This window comes from Bos indicus, chromosome 19, assembly GCF_029378745.1.
Source record: "Bos indicus isolate NIAB-ARS_2022 breed Sahiwal x Tharparkar chromosome 19, NIAB-ARS_B.indTharparkar_mat_pri_1.0, whole genome shotgun sequence".
Lineage (NCBI taxonomy): Eukaryota > Metazoa > Chordata > Mammalia > Artiodactyla > Bovidae > Bos > Bos indicus.
Window position 1 is genome coordinate 56,031,408 of NC_091778.1, and position 25,005 is coordinate 56,056,412.

The 25,005-nt window shown below is 47.8% G+C and overlaps 1 protein-coding gene across 1 annotated transcript in view; it reads right to left on the minus strand.

Annotated features, from left to right (window-relative positions):
* The window catches only part of SEC14L1 (SEC14 like lipid binding 1), a 49,420-nt gene extending 48,908 nt beyond the window's left edge, over positions 1–512 (minus strand). Inside the window, exon 1 of the mRNA XM_070774010.1 lies at positions 361–512. The gene's annotated coding sequence lies outside the window, so the exon portion shown is untranslated. The remainder of the gene's footprint in view (positions 1–360) is intronic.
* Between the last annotated feature and the right edge of the window lie 24,493 nt (positions 513–25,005).

Below are 25,005 nucleotides of genomic sequence, written 5' to 3' on the forward strand. Positions count from 1 at the left end.
CGCGGTTTCTGGGGCCCCCAGTCCCAGGGAGACCCGGGGAGATGCACCACGGGGGCCGGCTGGGAACCCAAACTCCGCTTCCCCCAGGAAAAGGGGGTCTCCGGGGTGGGAAGATCGGAGGTGATGGGGGCGAGGAGGGGGCGACCCAATACTGTAGGAGCCTCACGGGGGTCGGGGGGAACACGGGGCGAAAGGAAGGCCCGCTCTCGACCCCTGCCGCGGAGCTGAGGCGAGCCGAGCAGAGCCGAGGGGCCGGGGAAAGGTGGGCTAGGCGGGGAGGCGGCCGCGAGAGCCCCGCGCCGCCCGCAGGGGCCGGGCCGGGGGGCGCGCTCGGAGCCCGCCGCGGAGACGCGCGCTTACCTCTCGTCAGAAAAGCCGGGCCGGGGACGCGGGGCGACCGAGGGCGCTCATGCCGGCGGCTCCGTGGCGCCGTCGCCGTTCCACTGCCGGCCGGCCGCAGCTCCGCCGCCGGTTCCGGGGAGTGGGCCGGGGGGGGCGGCGGGGGCGGGAGCGGGAGGGGCCCGGCGCGGCTCGAGTGGTTGTTACGGGTGACGGGGAGGGCGGGGCCGGGAGGCCGGAAGGGGAGCGCGTGCGCGAAGGCGGCCGAGGGGCGGAGGCGGGCGCGAGGACGGTTGCTAGGGAGGGGGGAGGGCTGACAACGGGGACCCAGCCGAACTGCGCAGGCGCCGACTCCAGGCCGGCGGACGTGGGCGGCGCTCCGAGCCGGTGTTCGCCCAGAAGCGCTGCGGGCCAAAGGCTCCTGGCCCCGCCCAGGGTTGCGTCAGGGGGCGTGTCTTGAGTAAGGGGCGGGGCCCGCGAGTAGCCCAGCGGAGGTGGCCGAAACAAACAAAAAAAAAAAAACCGGCGGTGAGCCGAGACCCGCGGGAGTTCCGCTGACTTGAAACTGGGAAGTCTGCGAGGCATCAGAACAGCTGGGGCCTTCCGGCTTTGCCGGCGCCCACGGCCCTGGGCTAGGCCCCCTGCCCTTGGTCTGATCGGCGCAGGAGCCTCTCCGAGCTTCCTCGTTTTTTGTTGACTTCTGCAGTGCCCTGACCACATTCTCGCCGAGTAATGCAGATGAGACACACGCCAGGACTGGGGAGGGGCTGGGTGGGACCCAGCAGCATCTTGTCAACACGTCCAGGCTGTGCAATGGAACTAAGCCAAGCGGATCTGGCGTTTCAGCGAGAGCTCCAACTTCGAAGCACAAGTGTGATACACACTGAGACCTTTGGGGGTTCTTAAGAAGAGCTAATGACTAGAGAGGGACAGCACGCACGTCCACCCACACAACAAGGCTGGTTTTATAGCCAACATACAGTTTCTCCATCAATGTCACTGTTGTTCCGTTCCCATTAGTCACCCTGGGTGGCTGTACATTTGACGCTGCCAGGGCAGAGCACATTTTTGGAACTGTTTTAGAGTTCCCTTCAAGGCCAGTTTACCAGTCACACAAGAAAATCATTCATTGCTTGATCACACCTTGTTTTTCAACTCAAACCATCATTTTCCAACATGATCACCTACCCTGCTTACTAGGTTCATCTAGGAACTGGCTCTTGCCTGTTTGTAAAAATCACATCCACCTTAAAAGATGCTGGGAGAAAGAGACAACCCAGTAAACAACAGCACTTATGAAATGGTCTCACCCCAGAATTGACCTCATCTGATAAGGCTCTACATGCAACCACAAATTTACAGGAAATAGAGAACAGAGCAACATGTTAAATGACACCAAGGGGGAAATTATCAGCCAAGCATTCATCATGGGAAATGCTGCATGACAAATACATTGTTTATCAAAGTACAATGGAAAAAAAAACAGGATAAAGGCCACACTATAGATCAAAAGAGACTGAGGAATTTACTAAGTCATACACTTATAATTTGTGTGCTTTGTATGTATATTTATACTTAAATGAAAATTTTTTTCACATATAAAATTACTTTCTTGAAAAATCCAAATTGTAGAAATCCTCACGTGGACTTCCCTGGTGGCCCAGTGGTTAAGAATCCACCTGCTAAAGCAAGGGACACAGGTTCAATCCCTGGTTGGGCTAGATCCCACAAGCCTGACCTAGATCACATGCCCATCCCTGAACCAGTCTTTTGATCCAGAGGGCTCAGTGTCCAGTTTTGGGTCACACAATCCCAACAGCAAAACCAGGGATAAGTCTCCAGTGAAACCTTGTGCATGTACAGTGACAGAAGGTGGTTTAAAAAAAGAAAAAAGATACATGAACAGTATCTTTAAGCAGTATCAGCAAGATACATGAACAGATTCCCAAGGTGAATAGACTCGGGAAGGGAGCAACACTCTAGATGCATAAGGTATGGTGTGTTTGATTGTTTTAAAATCAGTTCCATTGGGCAGATATCCAAAATCTATAAGAAACAGCACTGAATACCATGCTGCAGTTAAGCAGAGAGATCCAGTCATTTTAACACACGTGCACGGAGTTCTTATTATGTGTCAGACGCTGGGTGAGGCATAAAGGTGAGCGGAGGAAAAGTATATCGGGATCAGGTTTGGCTGCCATTGACCAAAAGCCCAAAGTAAAAGTGCCTTGACAAGATAGAAGTCTGTGTCCCTTGCACATGAATCAAGTCCAGGAAAGTCCAGGGTGGGAATGACACTTCCCTGATCACTGTCAACTGCCGACTCCCCCAAGACCACCTGAATGTGGATTCAGGTGGCCTCTGGTCTCATCATTAGGGACATAGGTTCCTTCTGTCTTGCTGCTTTCCATCATGATGATGTATTCTCTACCCAAGGTGAGCAGGAGGAGAGGATGAAGACCAAACATCCTTTCTTGAAAGATGCTTCCTTGGAAGTAGGGTGTGTGCGTGCATTAGTGTGTGTGTGTGCAGTAGTATGTGTGTGTGTGTGTGTGTGTGTGTGTGTGTGTGAGACAAGCAGAGCAAAGGACAGGCCTGGCGCAGCAGCAGTGCCCCAGCAAAGACCATCCTGCTGCTCCTGCCTTCCAGTGCCCACCGGCTCTCTTCCTCAGACAGACTCTCTAAGGTCATATTATGAGAGTCTCTGAAACACCTTGACTGAGTCCCTAGCTTGAGGAGCGTCTGTGTCCCTCTTACTTGGGATGGAAGCCCCGATGGGTGCTTTGTATAGGCCATTTATCAGATGCCTTTGGAATGGAGACAGAGGATGGCCGAGCTCTGGCATCCACAGCAAGACACTCTGGTTCCTTTGGGTAGCTCAGCTGAGTCCCCACTAGGAGCCTGAGTCTGAAACTGCCATTCCTGGTGGTCACCTCTGGCTGACAACAGGGTGTGGCATCCACAACCTGGACACAGACCCTCTGGCCCGTTATATCTTCCCCGACAGGACTAACCTGAGCTGGGGACACGGTTACTGGTCCCTCTGACCACATCTTCTCCATCCATCTTAGCGCTCTATCAAGAGTCATCTCAAGAAAAGATCAGGAAGCTGTTGACACCTAAGAGGATCGGGGGTATGGATGAAAGGAAGGGTCATTGCAGAAAGGACACTGGGAGGCAAGCGATTGTCTTGGCTAACATTTCAGCCTGCTGAGCCCAACCTCTTGCCCACAACAGTGAAATGAACAGGAGGTAAGTCTGAACGACTCCTTTGAACATTACTAAATCTCAAGGTCAGTGAAATATTTAGGCTGTGCTGAGAGCACTTAGGCTTCCCTGGTGGCTCCGTGGTAAAGAATCCTCCTGCCAAGGCAGAAGGTGCAGGTTTGATCCCTGGGTCAGGAAGGTCCCCTGAAGAAAAAAATGGCAACCCACTCGCAGTATTCTTGCCTGGGAAATCCCATGGATGAAGGAGTCTGGTGGGTTATAGTACACGGGGTTGTAAAAGAGTTGGACACAACTTAGTGACTAAACAACAACGAGAGCGCTGAGTTCTGATTCTCTGGTGGCCCTGCCCACCTTGGCATATACACTTTCTACTTTGGCCAGATCCTGGGACGTGTCAGGTCTCTTCCACTTCTGGAAGAGATCACTTTCTCATTTGGCAGTAAAAGGGTAAAAGACAACCTTGCAAGGCGTGACAGTTTCTCCTGACGTGGACCATCTGGCAAAGTTTCCGGCCTGGAAAAGTACAAAAAATATAGGTTACCCTACAGGCACAGTTTCTTCATTGAGCACTGGCAGTCATCCCGTAGTTTTGAGCTAATATCATTGCATCACTCCCAACCTGGGAAAACTTCATGCCAAGAAGACAGATCTGCAAAAGCTATCATCCGGCCTTACATATTTCTAAAATATTTCATTTCAATCTGGAGAGGCAAAGCTATCCATATCTTAATTGGCTTCCCCCTCCTCCAAGTCTTTCCTCTTCCAAGACACTCTCCATGCTACTGGCAAATTTCTCTTTCAAACACACACACACACACACACACACACACACACACACACACACAGACTCTCACTCGTTTGCTCAAAATCTAACACTGGCAACAGAGATAGATTTCAGCTTCAAAGCTGCCATCCGAGATCTTTTGTAAATCTTTCTTTTGTTCAGAATGATTTTACTTTCATCTCCCCTTTATCTGCTCACTTATTCATTCCTTTGTTAACTCAGCAAACATTTATTCAGCCCCGTAATTTATTCAGGCACCATATTTAGCACAGGAGTGTGGGAAGATCCTCTCTATAAAAACAGATTTTCCTTCAAGGGGCTCAGCCTACTGCATGGGACTGACAAGTAAACAGTGACAACACAGCCTGTTAAGTAAGCTCTGTTGAGTTCAGTTCAGTCACTCAGTCGTGTCCAACTCTTTGCGACCCTATGGACTGCAGTACACCAGGCTTCCCTGTCCATCACCAACCCCTGGAGCTTATGCAAACTCATGTCCATCGAGTAAGCTCTGTAACCCCTCCCTAAAGCCTTTCCTTTTGCCTCTTCTCCTCTGTGTCTGTGCACCCGGCACTTCCATTATAAGGCACTGATGGAGCTTCCCTGGTGGTCCAGTGGTTAAGACTCTACACCTCCAATGCAGAGGTCTCAGATTTCATCCTTGGTTGGGAAACTAAGATCCCACATGCCCTGCGTGGCAGCGCAGGGGGCAGGAGGTAGGAAAAGGGCACTTGTAAAAGAACTGGGTCTTTCTCTACCCTCCATTTATAAGTTGCTTGGTTCTTGGGATCACATCTACTCATGTTCTTCTGCCTCTGCACTTGGCATTTTCCAGAACCCTGTTAAACACTGGTTGGGTTGAAGTGATGAGTCTTAAATTAAGCCTTTATTCTGAGAGCGTTAAATGTGTCTCTCCAGCCACTACACTGAGCTGATGCGTCCTTGGGAGCGATGCTCTCGACCCCTCCCCCTGTTATGCTGTCCCCTGTGTCACCAAGTGAGGACATGGAGCTCAGAGAAGCAGCCCAGCTTAAGAAAATTGCTTAGCCGTGTGCCCTGGAAAACCTAGCGCTCATCCGATGAGATTTAGGACGAGAAAGGATGACCTGAGGCCTTTTAGCTTCCAGCTCAGAGGAATAAAAATAGGCACCCCAATCAGGCGTCTTTTGGGTTTGTTTCTTTCAAAAAATATTGTCCTTGCTTCTCCTACCCGGGTGCAGCTGTGTGGTGCTTTCATAGGCCAGATGGGAACTTAGATTAGCAAGTCAGCAACTTGCCCCCGGCTACTCCACCTTGGGTCAGCTGGGGTGGAGTGGGGTCACCTTGCAGAAAGGAGCACTAACAAGGGACAGAACAAAGGCCACAGGACAAGGTGGGACCTGGTGAGGATAAGATGCAGAGCACCCCAAATCCGATTAGTAAATCATTTTCCCCAGGGCTAAATAGGGAAGAGAGTATTTCCACCTTCAGTTCTGTGGGTGGAGACTGGACCGCACAGGGAAGAGACAGACAGGGGCTGTCAGGACCCAGAACTCCCCACTTACTCCTTGACGTGGATGATAGACAGGGCCACTTCAGACCCCCAAATCTCCTGTCTCCTGACGGCTTTTTGTCTGTGGTGTGTGCTTGACTGCTAAGTCACTTCAGTCATGTCCAACTCTTTGCAACCCTATGGACTATGGCCCACCAGGCTCCTCTGTCCATGGGATTTTCCAGCAAGAATACTGGAGTGGATTACCATGCCTTCCTCCAGGGAATCTTCCCCGCCCAGGAGTGGAATCCGGGTCTTTTTTGTCTCCTGCATTGGCAGGCAGATTCTTTACCACTAGCGCCACCTATCTGCGGGCGGAGTATTTATTCGGGGGTGTATTCCACAGCCAAGTATCTTAGAGCTCTGCCTCCAGGGTATTCTGTGACCTCCTGCTGAGAATCACCCTTCTGCTCAATTCACACCTGCGGAAAATCCATCTCCAATCACTTCCCACCATGGCAGATCCTGTGTGCCATCTCAGTAGCCCAAAACAACTTTTCTAAAGGGGAAAAAGAAGCACTTTTTTTTTTTTTTTTAATGGGAAGTTGATGCAGTTTGGTGTCAGAAAACTATCTCACAGGGTTGCTAAGCCTGGATAAGAAAATGTTTGTGAAAACATTTTGGAAATGATTAGGCTGTTTGCAAACACTGCCCACAGCCAGGCATCCTTCACAGCTCTGCCTCTGGAATATTCTCTGCTGCTGCTGCAGCTGCTAAGTCGCTTCAGTCGTGTCCGACTCTGTGCGACCCCATAGACAGCAGCCCAACAGGCTCCCCCATCCCTGGGATTCTCCAGGCAAGAACACTGGAGTGGGTCGCCATTTCCTTCTCCAACACATGAAAGTGAAAAGTGAAAGTGAAGTCGCTCAGTCATGTCCGACTCTTAGCCACCCCATGGACTGCAGCCCACCAGGCTCCTCCGTCCATGGGATTTTCCAGGCAAGAACACTGGAGTGGGGTGCCATCGCCTTCACTAGGCACAGATTATTATTCTCCTACCTACCACTGTGATTGCTTACCAGCATCGTCCTCTACTATTTAGAGAAGTCCCTCCCCATCTTTGGGCTTCCCTGGTGGCTTAGACAGTGAAGAATCTGCCTGCAATGCAGGAGACCTGGGTTTGATCCCTGGGTCAGGAAGATCCCTTGGAGAAGGGAATGGTTACCCATTCCAGTATTCCTGCTTGGAAAATTCCATGGAGAGGAGCCTGGTGAGCTACAGTCCATGGGGTCACAAAGAATCGGACTTGACTAAGTGACTAACACTTTTTAACACACTTCCCCATCTTCAGTTTCCCCAAATAGAAAAATAATAAGAGTATTGTTCAAAAGAACAGTCCTCTCTTGAATGGCTGTAAACACAATGCTGAACAACACAGGGGTCTTTCTTGGGAAACCACTTGCTAAAATTACCTCGGACTTGAAGAGATCGGGGGATGCATGCAGAGGTGATCATCTTGCTTGGCTGGATGCAACAGTCCCTGCCACCCTCCAGACTCACAGAGCTCACTGGACCAAATGCCAAAGTGTGAACGCATCACTGATGCTAACAGGGATGTGCCTGCCAGCCCTGCTCCCGCTGTTACCTCTGACAGGCACCGTGCTCCTGCCAAGGCCTGACCCTTGGCTGCCTCCGGGACACCAGCTGGCCTTCTGCTGCTCCCCAGAAAGGTGCAACCACTCCGATGCAGAAACAGGAGCCTGCTTGCCCTCATTCCAAACCCCGGAGGGACACAAGCGACACCTCTGAACTTCACACAGCAGGTTCACCACATGGACTCAGGAAGCACCTGGCACTGGAGTGATGGTTTTCTGGGGCTGTCATAATGAACTGCCACAGAGTGGGGGGCTTAAAACAATAGAAGTGTATTTTCTCCCAGATCTGGAGGCCAGAAGTTCTGGAGGAAAGTCAGGGTCCAGCTAGAGTTGTGTCCCTCCTGGGGCTCCAGGGCAGCTGTGTCCTGCCTCTTCTGGCTTCCCAGGGCCCCGGGCATCCTGTGCCTTAGGGCTGCATCTATGTCTTCCCGTCTCTACATCTGCCTTCTCCCTGCATTTCTCCGAGTGTCAAGCCTGTCTCTCCTTTCTCCCTGAGGACTCTAGTCATTGGATTCAAGTGTTAAAAGTGTTAGCTGCTCAATCATGTCTGACTCTCTGCGACCCCATGGACTGTAGCCCTCCAGGCTCCTCTGTCCATAGAATTCTCCAGGCAAGAATTCTGGAGTGGGTTGCCATACCCTCCTCCAGGGGATCTTCTCAACCCAGGGATAGAACCTGGGTCTCCCACATTGCAGGCAGATTTTTTATCGTCTGAGCTACTAGGGCCCCCCGAAATCCACGATGATTGCCTCTCCCCTCCAGACCCTCAACTGCATCTGCCAAGACCCTATTTCCAAATCAGGGCATCTCCCAGCTACCTGGGGTTGGGACTTGGACACATCTTTTGGGAGCACCCCCATTCCACCCTCTGCAGTTGGCTAGAATGGAAGTCTACTTGGAGGGATGGGGGCACTTACTGCTCGCTCCCCTTCCACCATCATTTCAGCCCAAAGGTGAGAAGAAGGTGTTTGCAACCCACAGAGTCGGGGGCACCAGGACCCCAAGGGCATGTGCTCTTGCCTGATCCCAACAGCTGTGGCTTCTAAGGAAAGTGAGGCCAAAGGAAGGACAAGGCAGAATTACTGTCCAGTTTAGGGCCCAGGCCCTGATGGAGTCAAAGAACAAAGACCCTGCTGTCCTTGGCCCTCAGGGGCAGCCTCTTTGTCAGCCAGGCCTTGCTCTGAGGCTCACCATGTTCATCTGCAAAGGAGCTCGCTTCCTGGGACCTGTTTGGCAACACAAAGGACTTTTCTGCAGATCAGCCTCTCGACAGTTCAGGGGAGCCTCCTAGGAACCCCTGTGATGCTGGCGACCTAGGTTTATTCCACACCCAGGGGAACTGAGGTACTAGAAGTGTTGCTTGCTTAATCTCTACCAAGAATTCTGATCTTTGGAGCCAGGGGGTGGTACCTCTCACCTGCTCTGGTGACTGAATATGGTGCCCTATTTAATTTATCCTGCATTGGGTTTCCTTGAGGGTTCATGCAGCAAGAATCTACTTGCAATGCAGGAGACCAAAGTTTGATCCCTGGATCGGGAAGATTCCCCAGAGAAGGGAATGGTTACCCACTCCAGCATTCTTGCCTGGAGAATTCCATGGAAAGAGGAGCTTGGTGGGCTACAGTCCAGCAACTGAATATGGTGCTCTATTTAATTTAGTTACTGTTTAATAACAGCTTCCTTTGCTGTGCTGGGCACTTTACATGTGACATCACAGGTCCTCATAAGAGCCCATTTTGCAGGTGGGAACACCAAGGCACACACATGGTAAGTAACTTCTAGAGCAGACTGTGACCCTAACACTGACTCCAAAACTCACAGGAGGATTTCCCTTGCATTAACCTCTCTCTGCTTCACCCCCAGTTCTTGTGTTTTTGCTCTTTCTTCCAGCTCACCAGGATCAAAATCTGAATGCCCAGGTGTCTTGGTGAAAAGCCCATCACCCCTAAGCACGTAGGCATGTGGACGCCCAGGTGTAGTCTGGGCCATGCAGGAGCACATGATGGACAGAGGCACCTGTGTATCCCAGGACATTCTACTGCGCCCATGAACCAGGAATGTATCTGGCCTTAAGGTATTTGCATATGGCCTCTGTAGCAGTCAAATAGGCTTGACTCATAAATTCTTTAAATAGCCAGTGGCAATAACCTGTATGACTTTTTAATGTTCCATTTGTTCTTCCATCCGCTCATTGTTCTGAGATTTATAATCATCGAACTCCCGAGTTCCTAAAACATGACGTAATGGAGGCAAAAAAAAAAAAAAAAACCTTGATAAAGTTCAATGCTGAATGAAATTAAAGGTACCCTTAACTTAGTGAAAAAAATGGAAAGTTTTTTCCCTGTGTTTTTCTTCAAATCTACTTATTTTCATGCATCGAGCAGCAAAGACTTTGAGGTCAATTTGGGTCTCAATACAAAGCAAAGCTTATTCTCTGATAGAAGACATTGAGCCCTCTGTCTTAATTTCTGTGTCGCTTGCATTAAACAGTTTAGCTACTGTACAACCGCCTGAAAGGAACCGATGACTTCTCTGCAGCTGGTTCAGACTTGCTGCAAGCAATGCTGAGAAAGTTATGGACGCAGGAAAACCCGAGGTTACCACAAGTGGCTCCTCATATCCCTGCCCTCAGATTTTCGGTGCTGGAATCCAAGTCATCTTCAGGACCATTTCATTCATCTTGGCCACGCCCTTAAATGTTTAAGAAGTCTGACATGAATGGATTAAGAAGATCACATCTTCTTAATCCATTTATTGTGTGTGTATATATATATAATATTACTCAATAAAATAAAATATTACTCAACATATAAAAGAATGAGATAATGCCATTTGCAGCCACGTGGATGGACCTAGAGATTATCATATTAAATGAAGTACGTCAGACAGAGAAAGACAAATATCATATGATATCACTTATATGTAAATTCTAAAATAATGGCACAAATGACCTTATCTACAAAATAGAAGCAGACTCATAGACATAGAGAACAGGCTCGTGGTCACCAAGGGGGTGGGAAAGGGACAGACTGGAAGTTTGGGGTCAGATACAAGCTATTGTGTATAGAAAGGATAAACAATAAAGCCCTCCTATACAGCACAGGGAACTACATTCAGCACCCTGGGATTAAATCGTAATGGAAAATAATATGAAAAAGAATATACATACATACATATATAACTGAATCGCTTTGCTACTTTGCTGTACAGCAGAGATTATACAACATTGTAAATCACCTGTACTTCAATAAAATAAATTTTTAAAATTTTAGATGTTTAAGAAGTCTACTTCAAATACCTTCTGATAAAATCTTAGGTCTTTTCATGGTTAAGGACAAAACTTAATTTTGAGCCATGACACCTTAAGAAAAAAACTTTATTAGCCAAGTAAGGAGCCCCAGTCAGTGGTCTGGCTGGTGTGACCTAAATGATAGACACACCTGAGGAAATCCCGGCCCTATAATGACTGGCTGGGACCTGTTCAGTTCTTGATGTCCCCAGAAAAAAACAATATTCTGAAGCAGAAAGAGAAGAAGGCTTTTGTTCCTGCTTAGGCCATGATTGCTCTCCATGAAGGAGCAGAAAGCTTTCATAAACAGAGGAGACCCATCAACATAGCTCCTGCCAAATTCCTCAACTGTGGTTCTAACCACAAGGAGGGTAATTTATTTCATTTATTTATTTAATACTTGGCTGTGCTGGGTCTTCTTTGCTGCTCGAGGGCTTTCGCTAGTGGCAGAGAGTGGGGTTGTGGTATCGGGCTCCTCACTGCATGGCTCCTCTTGCTGTAGGCACAGGCTCTAGGGCTCAGACTCCGCAGTTGTGGTATATGGGTTTTGTTGCCCTGCAACACATGGGATCCTTCTGGACTAAGAATCGAACCTGTGTCCCCTGATTGTCAGGCAGATTCTTAACCACTGGACCACTAGGGAAGTCCAAGTGTAATTCAAACATTTTAAATATCAATGTGATTTTTAAAAAATTATAAAATAGTATATGCTACAGCAGACTGTCTACACAGCATCCGCTAACCATGTCTTCCTTCCCAAAGCCAGGTTCTGTTCAGGCACCCACTGTCCTCCATGTGCAGGGGGCTTCAGGGGAAGCTGGCTTTTGCCCCAGCTCCAGCAGATAGACCAGGCGAGTCTAAGGCAGTCCTTCTCCCAGGGACTGGGTTAGGAGTGGGCTTGTAACCCAGTTCTGACCCATGAGCCCCCAAGGAAGTCTGTCAGGGGTTTGGGGAAGGGCTTCTGCATTCTAAAAAGGAGACACTGAAACAAAATGGGCCCGTTTCTGTGTCTGGACACTGCTGTGTCCACTCTGATTCTTGGGACTGTGACAGCTGCGCTGTGCCCACAAGGGGAAGCAGCCTTTGATGAGGCGGAGGTGGGTTGGGGGGCAGGCCACAGAGAGGAGAGATGGAGGGGCAGAGCAGGTCATTGGTGAACGTAGCTCTTGCCTGGGGCTCCCTTCCTGCTAGATTTCCCATCACCATGCACTTGTCAATGTCTGCACTGTGCAATCCAGCTTGAGGAAGGGTTTTCTGTTCCTTGCAGCTAAAAGTAACTTGAGCCCATGCTTATTTTAGAGATATGTTTAAATGCAGAAACGCATAAAGAAGAAAATAAAAATCCCCAATCATCCCATCATCCGGTAAGAACCTCAATTTATGTTTTGTTGCTTTCCCATCATCTGTTGGGGGTGCTAATTGTGATGTATAGCTACAAAAGGCACACAACTTGCTTTTTGTAAAAAATTCAGATTGCACAGTTGTTGAATACAGCAATAGCTGCTGTAACCCCAGCCCCTCAGTGATGGACTCGTGGCAGTTTGTCGTCTATTATGGAAATGTCCCCACTATGTCAGTGTTTTCTAATGTAAGTGCTGTTCCAGAAGAATGAATTGCCCACCCAACCTTTTGAGCACAGACGCAGGTAAACTGCAGAGTGACTCAGACTTGCAGAACATCTGGGCTCTGAGAGTGGGAAGCAAAGCGGAGTAAAAGGGAAGGAAAAGAAAAGGACCTCCCTCCTCCTCCTTTCTGCAAGCAGAGCTGGTCTGGGCAAAGGGAAAAAGTGGAGAGATTTTGAGCCTTGAGCACAAAGGATCTGGATTCAAATTCCTGATTCACTGTTGAAGGCTTTGTGACCTTATGCAAGTTGCTTAACCATTCTGAGCCTAGTTCCTCAGCTGTAAAATGGGGATAATAATGCCTATCAGGTGGGCTTCCCTGGTGGCTCAGTGGTAAAGAATCCACCTGCAATGTAGGAGATGTGGGTTTGATCCCCAGGTCAGGAAGATCCCTTGAGAAGGAAATGGCAACCTGCTCCAGGATTCTTGCCTGGGAAATGCCATGGACAGAGAAGCCTGGTGGGCCACAGTCCATGGGGTCACAAAATAGCTGGACATGGCCAAGCGACTAAACAACAAGGCCTGACACAGTTGTAAGGGTTGGAAGTAAGGCACTTGGTACAGACACAGTAAATGGTAGCCACTATTCGAAATATTTGCCAACTTTCCATATCTCTTTCTAGACCCTTCTACTACATGAGAACGTTTCTTCCCACCCCCTACCACTCTGCCCACCCCCATCTCACCATCCCCTCAGCCCCCTACCCTCGCATCCCATCTTAGCTCCATCTGTATTAGCCAGGGAGTTAACTGGGGACAACAGTGTCCACTCGAATTAGTTCAAGCCAGAGAGGGTTTCTGAAGGGCTGGAGTGTGCACGGAATTGTTGGGGGGACCAGAGCTGCAGGTACCAGGCAGGCTTCCAGGAACAACAGACTCCCCGAGTCACCCTGGCTCAGCGAGAGAGCTGCCACCTCTCCAGGATCAGGAAGCTGCCGACTTGGCTGGGTCTCCAGAACCAGGCTCTCTCTGCCACAATCCACGCCAGCAAAATGAGGCACTGCTTCCCGTCTCCGTCTCCACGCGTCAGTTCTGAGTCAATCTCTCCTGCGGGAGCATGTGATTAGTTGAATCTAAATCGTCCATTTGAACCCCAGAAGGTTTTACATTTCTGCGTTGGAAAGGAGATACCTGCAGTCTGGCGATCTGATTACGATCAGAAAGGGGAGAGAAGGCTCAAAACCGGGGCACAGCTGAGATTCTGGGCGGGGAGCAGGCCAAGGACGCATGCTCTGAAGTCCTGTGCTTCTGTCCTTGTCCATCAGAGATAGCACTGGGAGATGCTCCGGTTATTAATACATCCCCCTGCCTGAGCTCAAATGTGAGCGGCAAAGCCGCGTGATTCAACAGTCCCTAGGGGCACAAGTTTAATGGGTACTTCACATTGCCCTTTTAAGAAGATGCTTAGGATGTGGGGTTCAGAACAGGTTCCCCCATAAAACGGCCTCTTGGTATAGTAAATATTTTAATTTGAAGGCATTTGAGAAAATGGCAGAAGCAGGAAGTTCACGCTGATCTTCCCCTACTTCTCCCCAAGACAGGTCATAACACCCTTATGGAAGTGGTACCCTCTCTATATACCCAGAAGAAAGGAGCATCCTTCTCTACAAAGACAAAGGGATACCAGGAAGAACCCAAGCAGGACTTGCCAAGTTTCCACCACTCAGTTTATACTCTGACCTGTCATATTGCTTCATAGGAGCTTCCCAGATGGCTCAGATAGTAAAGAATCCTCCTGCCAATCCAGAAGACATGGGTTCAATCCCTGGGTCAGGAAGATCCCCTACAGAAGGAAAAGGCAACTCACCCCAGTATTCTTCCCTGGGAAATCCCATGGACAGAGGAGCCTGGCAGGATACACATGGGGTTGCAGAGAGTTGGACACAACTTAGTAACTAAACAATAATGACAAATTCTTACACAGATGTCCACCCCATCAAACATAGCAAAAAAATACTCAGGTTTAACTGTTTCTTTTGGGTCTTCATTTCCATAGGAAGTCTCTCATGTTACATAAAACTTGCATTACATATATCTGTATGCTTTTCTTTTCTTTTTTTTTTGTATGCTTTTCTATGTGTTCATCCATCTTTGTCAGTTTAATTTTCAGGGCAAGCAAGGAACTCAAAGAGACTCAAAGAAAACATTTTCTTTCCCTACGTATGTCACCTTTAATCTCCGATTCATGAAATCTCAGACAGTATAACAAATGAGCTGAAATTGTATCCAGTGCAATAAAGGAAAACATTATGAGTAAGGGCAAATGCAGCCTGAGGGTCAGAGCAGTACATAAGAGTCCCCACAATTACAGTCCTGAAATTTTTCCTGCTTTTTTTTGGCTGCATGGCTATGTCATGTCCAACTGTTTTTGACCCCGTGAGTGAACTGTAGCCCACCAGGCTCCTCCACCCATGGAATTTCCAGGCAAGAATACTGGAGTGGGTTGCCATTTCCTACTCCAGGGGATCTTCTTGACCCAGGAATTGAACCCGAGTCTCTGTTGCATCTCCTGCATTGGAGGCGGATTCTTTACTACTGAGCCACCAGGGAAGCTGTGGCATATGGGATCGAGCCCTGACCAACAGGACCAGGAATCAGATCCTTGGCACCTGCACTGGGAGTGCGGAGTCTTAACCACTGGACTGCCATGGAAGTCCTGTTCCTGCTGTTTTGAGCTACTGCCTTCTCTGTGGAAAACCAGATCAAAACATATCTGTATTGGCTCTGATTTTTCTAATAATCCCAGCCTTTGCTCCTGGAGCAAGGGGAGCTGGTGGGTGTGAGCACAGGCTGGCTTACGTAATTCAGGGATTACACACATGATCGGAGTATGAACTGCTGGAAAGTAAGAACCCTTGAAGGGAAGCCAGACCATAGCCCTCATCTTATAAATGAAGACATCATTCATTGTCTGAGACTGTAGATGCTGTTTTGCATTCACTCATCATAAACAATTTCAGCAAATATTGACTCTTTGTCTGACAGGCAGATAAAAGCCATGCTGCCTGTTGTCCTACCAGAGAGCTGTCATCCTCGACGACAACACAGTCTGCTTTTCCAGGGGATTGTTGTTATTTAATTGCTAAGTTGTGTCCAATTCTTTTGTGACCCCATGGACTGTAGCCCATGAGGAGCCTCTCTCCATGGGATTTCCCAGGCAAGAATACTGGAGTGGGTTGCCATTTCCTCCTCCAGGGGATCTTCTGGACCTAGGGATGGAAACTGCGTCTCCTGCATTGGCAGTCAGATTCGCCGAGCTACCAAGGAAGCCCCTCCAAGGGAATACCAGCTCCTTTATGAAGTTTTCCTCCAGCTAATGACATGATTTGAAACTCGTTAGTTTTAGCTCCTGAAAGAAGCAGGTATTTGTTCCAATGTAGGACAGAAGCCTTGAAATCACTTACAACCTCTAAGGAAAGGCAACTTACGATCTTCTGGACTGTTTGTCTTCCCCATCACTACATTCAGAGGTAGTTCTTGGGACTCTGTCTATAAAGCCAGCAAAGCCAGAGCTGCCGTCCTCTTGTTGAAGATGGTGGGATGGTTACTGGAAGGTACTAGTTATTTCTTTCTTGTTCTAACCCCCCCTGGGATTACACTGCCAGTCAAAGCCTGTGCTCCCTGCATAATAAGATAGGAATGCTGTGCAGAGGCGATGCTAATGGCAGCTAAATATAGACGGCAGCTTCTAGGTGCTTGAGTGCCTGCACGCACATTAGAACAATTACGGGAAGGAGGCTTCGGGGCTGCCTAATTATAACCTTGACTTTAGGAAAGCGTGAACTTCTTCTCTGGCTGAGGCCAGGGCTCTCCTGCTGTTCAGTGGCATTCATTCCTGGACCTTGGCTGAAAATGCTCCGTCCTTTGTTATGTTTGGACTTGGTGGTGCCGGGGGTGGTATTACATAACAGGAAAGTGTCCATTGTCACTCGGAATGTGTGAGGCTCAAAGGACAGTCCTATATGGGTGGAGATTAATAGGCCTCATTAATGAGTCACATTCCTTGTCTTCTCCATCCCTTATAATTAGGGCATCAGACATCCATGATGGCCTGAGACAGTCTCAGATGATGCCTAGGGACTCAAGGGAATTATCAGTAACATCCCTTTTCATTCTCAGAAGTGACCTGGTTGGGTGATACATTTTTAGTTTAATTTAATTTTTTAATTGGAGTATAGTTGATGTACAATGCTGTGTTAATTTCAGGTGTACAGTAAAGTGATTCAGTTACATACATACATATATATTCTTTCTCAGATTCTTCTCCATTCTAGGTTATTAGAAGGTATGCTGCTGCTGCTGCTAAGTCGCTTCAGTCGTGTCCGACTCTGTGTGACCCCACAGGCATAACCTGTGCTATACAGTAGGTCCTTGTTCGTCTATGGCTGATAGGTTTTGAGGTCACTGATTTGTAAAATCTCAAGGAGAAGAGAGAGACTACACCTCTTTGTAGGTGTGGATTCCCCCTCACCACTCCCCCCCACCCCCCACCACCGAGAGCCAGCCTGGGTAAGGGGGCTTTATTTTATTTTATTTTTTTAGTGTTTGTTTATTTGGCTGCACCAGGTCCTAGCTGAGGCATGCGGGATCTTCAGTTGTGATGAGCAAGCTCTTCGGTATAGCATGTAGGATCTAGTTCCCTGATCAGGGATCGAACCCAGGTTCCCTTGCACTGGGAGCATGTAGTCTTAGCCACTGTACCACCAGGGAAGTCCCTAAGAAGACTGTAGACTGAAGAATGAATAGGGAAAAGCAGCACTTCCAAACCCTTCTAAAGAACTGTCTACTGTTCCCATCCTCAATGGCCCTAAGCAGCCACACCCCCCTCCCCCGCTTCTGGGGCGATCAAAATAAGCCAGGGGGAACTGTTGACCAAGGCAGTATGGTCACACTGGGGAAATCAAATGGTGTCTGCCATCCAGCTGACCTTGGAACTGATCAAGATGAAACAGTCACCTTGTGTTGGCCTCCGAGCCTTAGGCCTTTAGGTCATAGCTCAAGAGAATGTCAGAACCAGGCTTATGCAGGGGAGTTGGCCGTCTCTGGGGATGGTTTTGTTTGCAGGGTCTTCTTCCCATGCTGGGTCATTTTAAGGCCCATTGTAAAAAGCCAGACCATTCTCTTTAAAAAAATTAATTAATTAATTTGCCCTTGCAAGGTCTTTGTTGCAGCACTTGGGATCTTTGATCTTCATCGTGGCCTGTGGGATCCAGTTCCCTAACTAGGGATTGAACCCAGGCCCTCTGCAATGGGACCATGGAGTCGTGGCCACTGGACCACCAGGGAAGTCCCTCGTTCCCTTTTCTACATAGATTCTCACCCAGAGTGATGAGAAGGAAGGGGGAAGGACTGGATGATAGCCTTAAAGGATTCTCAAAGATCTGACACCCCAAATTAAACCCTTTCCCCCCCAACTCCACGGGTATGAAGGACTTTCTTGCCCTCAGCCCTTCTGCATGTTTCTTCCTGCTGGAGTTGGCCAGGGCCAACAGGGGACTGCATTTTCTTGGGCAATCTGTTGGTGACAGGCCAACTCCATGGGGAAAATTCTCATCCAGGGCTTGATTCTGAAGTTGCTCTCTAATTCATCATCTCTGTCTAAAAGCTGTAGAGCACATCGATCACTATTAGGCTGTCAAAACATTCATTCAGCCGATGAGAATAGCTTATTAGGGCTTTTAAAATTACCAATCTTTTACAAAGATGTTGGTTGGGTTGCTGTATACACCCAAAAAGTGCCTTTGCATACAGATTATTTCAGTAGCATTTACTGCAGAGAATGAAGACTGGAGATATCCAGTAGGTGGTACTCAACAGACCCAGAGATAAACAATTATGGCACATGAAAGGATGCTCAAGATCTAATTTTTTAAAGATGGGGTGTTGGGGGCTTCTCTTGTAGCTCAGCTGGTACAGAATCCACCTGCAATGCAGGAGACCCTGGTTCGAATCCCTGGGTTGGGAAGATCCCCTGGAGGAGGTCATGGCAACGCACTCCAGTATTCTTGCCTGGAGAATCCCCATGGACAAAGGATCTTGGCAGGCTACAGTCCATGGGGTCTCAAAGAGTCAGACATGACTGAGCGAGCCTGGAATCACGGTCCAAAATCTCCTCCTACCTGCCAATCACAATGGTGTGATCACTTACCTACAGCCAGACATCCTGGAATGTGAAGTCAAGTGGGCCTTAGGAAGTATCACTACGAACAAAGCTAGTGGAGGGGATGGAATTCCAGTGGAGCTATTTCAAATCCTGAAAGATGATGCTGTGAAAGTGATGCACTCAATATGCCAGCAAATTTGGAAAACTCAGCAGTGGCCACAGGATTGGAAAAGTCAGTTTTCATTCCAATCCCAGAGAAAGGCAATGCCAAAGAATGCTCAAACTACTGCACAATTGCACTCATTTCACACGCTAGTAAAGTAATGCTCAAAATTCTCCCAGCCAGGCTTCAACAGTACGTGAACCGTGAACTTCCAGATGTTCAAGCTGATTTGAGAAAAGGCAGAAGAACCAGAGATCAAATTGCCAACATCCGCTGGATCATCAAAAAAACAAGAGAGTTCCAGAAAAACATCTATTTCTGCTTTATTGACTATGCCAAAGCCTTTAACTGTGTGGATCACAATAAACTGTGGAAAATTCTTCAAGAGATGGGAATACCAGACTACCTGACCTGCCACTTGAGAAATCTGTATGCAGGTCTGGAAGCAACAGTTAGAACTGGACGTGGAACAACAGACTGGTTCCAAATAGGAAAAGGAGTACATCAAGACTGTATATTGTCACTGTGCTTATTTAACTCATATGCAGAGTGTATCATGAGAAATGCTGGGCTGGATGAAGCACAAGCTGGAATCAAGATTGCTGGGAGAAATATCAATAACCTCAGATATGCAGATGATACCACCCTTCTGACAGAAAGCAAAGAAGAACTTAAGAGCTTCTTGATGAAAGTGAAAGAGGAGAGTGAAAAAGTTGGCTTAAAGCTCAACATTCAGAAAACTAAGATCATGGCATCTAGTCCCATCACTTCATGGGAAATAGATGGGGAAACAGTGGAAACGGTGGCAGACTTTATTTTTGGGGGTCTCCAAAATCACTGCAGATGGTGACTGCAGCCATGAACTTAAAAGACGCTTACTCCTTGGAAGAAAAGTTATGACCAACCTAAACAGTATATTCAAAAGCAGAGACATTACTTTGCCAACAAAGTCCATCTAGTCAAGCCTATGGTTTTTCCAGTAGTCATATATGGATGTGAGTTGGACTATAAAGAAAGCTGAGTGCCGAAGAATTAACACTTTTGAACTGTGGTGTTGAAAACTCTTGAGAGTCCCTTGGACTACAAGGAGATCCAACAAATCCATCCTAAAGGAAATCAGTCCTGACTATTCATTGGAAGGACTGATGCTGAAGCTGAAACTCCAATACTTTGGCCACCTGATGCGAAGAACTGACTCATTTGAAAAGACCCTGATGCTGGGAAAGATTGAAGGCAGGAGGAGAAGGGGACGACAGAGGATGAGATGGCTAGATGGCATCACCAACTCAATGGACATGAGTTTGGGTGAACTCTGGGAGTTAGTGATGGACAGGGCGGCCTGGCATGCTGCAGTCCATGGGGTGGCAAAAAGTCAGACATGACTGAGCCACTGAACTGAACTGAACCTGCCAACCAGCCCCCATCACACCCACAGCGTTCAATGAAATGAACGCTGCATTCAGTGAAATGAGGAATTCTTCAGTCGGCTACTGGGTATCCTGCCAGGCAGCTCCTCAGAGGAATGGAAGGAGTTTGCAGAAAAGTCTGTGAAATTGTTCAAACATGCTGTTACTGATAAAAACGTGCTTTCAAATCCCAAGTCAAACTCCCTGACTTTTAAACAAATTTATGCCTATGTTGGGCTTCCCAGGTAGCACTAGTGTTGAAGAACCCACTTGCCTGTGCAGGAGACATAAGAAACTTGGATTCGATCCCTGGGTCAGGAAGATCCTCAGGAGGAGGGCATGGCAACCCACTCCAGTGTTCTTACCTGGAGAATCTCAAGGACAAAGGATGCTGGGGGGCTACAGTCCATAGGGTCACGAAGAGTCGAACACAACTGAAGTAACTTGGCACGCACAGCATGCCTGCCTTTGCTAGTTCTCAGATTCTTAAAACACAATATGGAATCGATGATAAAAATATGATATTTTAGTTTTGCTGTGTCCCAAGAGCCCAGGGATGAAAACATGGCCCATGGTGCTGCCTGAGGGCTCGTTGTCCCAGGAGCACATGCCTCTCTAGGATTTTGATTCTCTCCCATCTGAAAGGTCTCTCCCCGTCTCTGCTCTCTGAAATCCCAGCTCATCCCTCAGATGCAAAGGTCAGAATTCATTCCTCCTTCCTCTGGGTTCTGATCTGGTTTTGCTCACACTATTATTGATGCTCTCATAAGATTTCGCTTGCACATGGATCCCTCACACAAACTTCCTCCAGCAGCCAGAGCCCAAAACAGCCATGCGAATTTCTGTAGCATTTCAGAATGTGTACAAGTGCAAACTTTTCAGTCCTTTCTTTTCATTTTCTTTGCCGCGCAATGAACTGACTTCAAAACCAGCCTCGACAAAGAGGATTTTCAATATAAGTGTCCTTGCTTGATTGGGCCAAGTACTCTTAAGAGTCTTGGAAAACATCTCCTACAATCACTTCAGGTGCTGATTTTGTTCCTTTCCATTTAGCAGACAGTGGGTTATAAAAGCAAGAGAACATGCAGCTTTGGCTGCAGTAACTCATCAGGGTAAGACTTCCCTGGTGGTCCAGTGGTTCAGAATCAGCCTGCCAATTTAGGGGACACAGGTTCGATCCCTGGTCCGGGGAGATCCCACATGCTGCAGAGCAACTAAGCCTATGTGCCGCAACTACTGAGCCTGTGCTGTAGAGCCTGGGAGCCGCAGCTACTGAAGCCCGAGTGCCTAGAGCCCGTGCTCTGCAACAAGAGAAGCCACTAATGAGAAGCCCATGCACCATAACTAGAAAGTAACCCTTGCTGTCTGCAGCTAGAAAAAGCCTGAGCAGCAATGAAGATCCAGCCCAGCCAAATATAAATAAAGAAATAATTTTTTAAAAGAAAAAACAACTCAGGGTAGTCAGAGCAAAATGTCTCTTTTCTTGGAGGTGGGTAACATCAGGAAAGGGCTTTAGCTGCCCGAAGCAAAGGTCCCAAGATCCTCTTCTCCCCCAGTGCCCACCCCCTGGCCAAGAGCAAGGATCTGTCCGATCCCAAAAGGGCCTGAAACAAGTGGAGTCGTTGGTGAAAACACCTGAACCCAACCAAGCTGCCACCAGCAAACCCAAAGGACAAACAGAAGCTGCAGATGTGCTCAGACTGATTGCTCCCAGCGTAAAAACCCCACATCTGTGTTTACCAGTTGAAACTGGTGGAGGGTCAGAGCCAGACAGGAGCTGCCAGGGGGCAGTTTTCTGGAGTGAATGATTAAAATAAGTGGCTGAAAGTCTGCTCAATATTTTGTAATAAATGGGAAGAGATTTTTTAAAGAATAGATACATATATACATATAATTGAATCTCCTTGCTGTACTCCTGAAACTAACGCAACGTAGTACATCAACCCTACCCCAAAATAAAGTGAAAATCATTTTAATTTAAAATAGCAAAATAAAATAAATGGCTAAAGATAAAACAAGAGCCCAGCTCTGCACCTGGGGACTGAGAGGACCCACATTCCCATGGTTCACAGCCAGAAGATGTTCTGGGTTCATCGTCTCTTGTTTCAAGTTTGTGCCTGACCCCTGAATCATGGGGGGGGGTTGGGAGGAGGGACTCCTAGGATCCCTAGGATACTGTCTTTTATCACAGATATCCAGGTGGTCACACAAATTGTTGTTGCTGTTCATTTGCTAAGTCGTGTCTGACTCTTTGCAACCCCATGGACTGCAGCACACCAGGCTGCTCTTTCATTGTCTTCCAGAGTTTGCTCAAACTCATGTCCATGAAGTCAGTGATGCCATCCAACTACATCATCCTCTGTCGCCCCCTTCTCCTCTTGCCCTCAATCTTTCCCAGCATCAGGGTCTTTTCCAATGAATCAGCTCTTCGCATCAGGTGTCCAAAGTATTGGAGTTTCAGCTTCAGCATCAGTCCTTTCAATGAATATAAATATTCAGGGTTGATTTCCTCTAGGATTGACTGGTTTGATCTCCTTGAAGTCCAAGGGACTCTCACAAGTCTTCTCCAGCACCACAGTTCAAAAGCATCAATTCTTCAGCACTCAGCCTGCTTTATGGTCCAGTTCTCACATCCATACATGACCACTAGAAAGACCATAGTACAAATAATGTTGTAAAAAAAAAAGGTGTCACTTGGGTAGAGGTGGTATGCTGACCTTTGCATCTCCTTTCCACCTGGGGCGACCTTTGCTGATCTTGTTTGCACCTACATTCAGCAACTGGAATCTCTCTCCTAAGACCAGAAGGCATGTGCCTGGGAGGATGTTAGGCCTCTGAGTAGGGTAAGAGGTTTGTTTATTAGACCAGAGTTGGGAGGAACTATGGCAGAAGGTGGGAACACTAAGAACTTGTGTCTCATTTGTTAACTCCTTGGGAAGAACTAGACCTTAAGGATCCTCATTTGTGAATTGTTGTTTGCCCCAAAGGCAGTAATAACCTCAAACTGGCAGTATTTCATGGGTGGGTGAGCAGAGAGACAAACTTATCTGGGTTGGCATGTCTTAACTTGTTCTTTATCGAGTTTGTGACTGCAGGTGCGTTTTGGGGTTCACTCATCCTATAACCTAGAAAGTACACAAGAGAGGAGAGCTGGCAAGGAGGGCAAAGGGGTGACTTGGAAGAAACCTGAGTTGACTTCACACGCTCTGTTGTCCTGTGGGCAGAGGTGGCGCTGCCCCTCACAGACCCCAGAAAGTGACCAGGCACCCCCCCCCCAGGGAAAGGAATGTTAAGGTACCATGGATAAGTTACCAATACTCCATCCCCAAAACATAATTCGCTTGTTTCACATGTTTTCAAAATTCTATAATAAAGCATCCTTTTGCTTCAAATTTTCAACCTTAAAGTTCAATCAAAACTTTAAGCAGAAAAGCTGTTTTTCTGGATACGAAGATTGCTCAGCACGCCTGGAAGCAAGGGCGGTGATCTGCTCAAGGCTTAACTGCTTTTTGCTTTTTCCTTCTAATTTTATAATTTTTTCTTCTGTTTTTAAATTGAAGTGGGCATCCCTGGTGGCTCAGATGGTAAAGAGTCTGCCTGCAATACAGGAGACTAGGGTTTGATCCCTGGGTTGGGAAGTTCCCATGAAGAAGGGAATGGCAACCCACTCTAGTATTCTTGCCCGGAGATCTCCATGGACACAGGAGCTTGACAGGGTTACAGTCCACGGGGTCGCAAAAAGTCAGACACACGATTGAGCAACTAACACTTTAGCTTTATAGTTGATTTACAATGTTTCAGGTGTACAGCAAGGTGATCCAGTTACACACACACACACACACACACACACACACACACACCCCCTCTTGTGCTTTTTGACTCATCCTTTCAAACGTTGAAGGCTCAGGTACACTATTACCAGCCAAGACTGTCCTGGCAGGTAGACTGACCACACCTGGGAAAGACACCATCCATACAGACAACTGAGATTTAATTCTTCCCATCTCAGAATCAGTATTTGTATTCCCAGGAAAACTTATGAAGATAATAGGTAAGGAAACTAACATTCTTAACTTTGTATTGTATGCCTGTGGATGGCAGAAGGAGGGCCCCCAAAGACATCTACCTCTAAAACCAGAACCCGTGAATTTGTTAGGTCATATGGCAAAGGGGAATAAAAGTTGCAGATGAAATTAAGAGTGCGAATCAGATGACCTTAAAAAAAGGAGATTAGCCTGGATTATCCAGATGACCCAGTGTAATCACAAGGGGTCTGCCTTCAGCTCGATTTCAGCTCAGGGATACCCCAGTCACTTTTCTGACCTCCAGGACTGCAAACAATACATTCGTGTTACTTCAGGCAGCTATAAGTTTGTGGTAACTTGTCATAGCAGCCACAGGAAATGAACACAGCGCCCCTCCTCTTAAGTTTTTTCTTTGAGTGTGTATTTTCAACCCCCTCACAATACAGACCCTACTGTACATAACATTTTGAATGAATATTTTCAGATAATCTTTTATTGAACCACAGCATCCAAACGGAGAATCAGATACGCAGCTGACGATCACAAAGAGAAGACACCTGTGTGACCACAGCTCCAGTCAAGAACTCTAACACGACGGCCCCCCAGAAGCCCCCTTGCCCTGTTCCCTCCACAAACGCGGCACTTCTGGACTTCTGCACATGGCCCGGTTTTCCTGTTCATGAACTTTCTAAATGAAACCACACAATATGTACATTATGTTCTCTTTTCTATTGTGGTCAGACTTACACATGGGTGTCCCAGGTGGCTTAGTGATAAAGCATCCACCTGCCAAGCAGCAGACACAGGTTTGATCTCTGGGTCGGAAAGACCTCCTAGAGAAGGAAATGGCAACCCTTTCCAGTTTTTTTTGCCTGGGAAATCCCATGGGCGGAACAGCCTGGCGGGCTACAGTCCATGGGGTC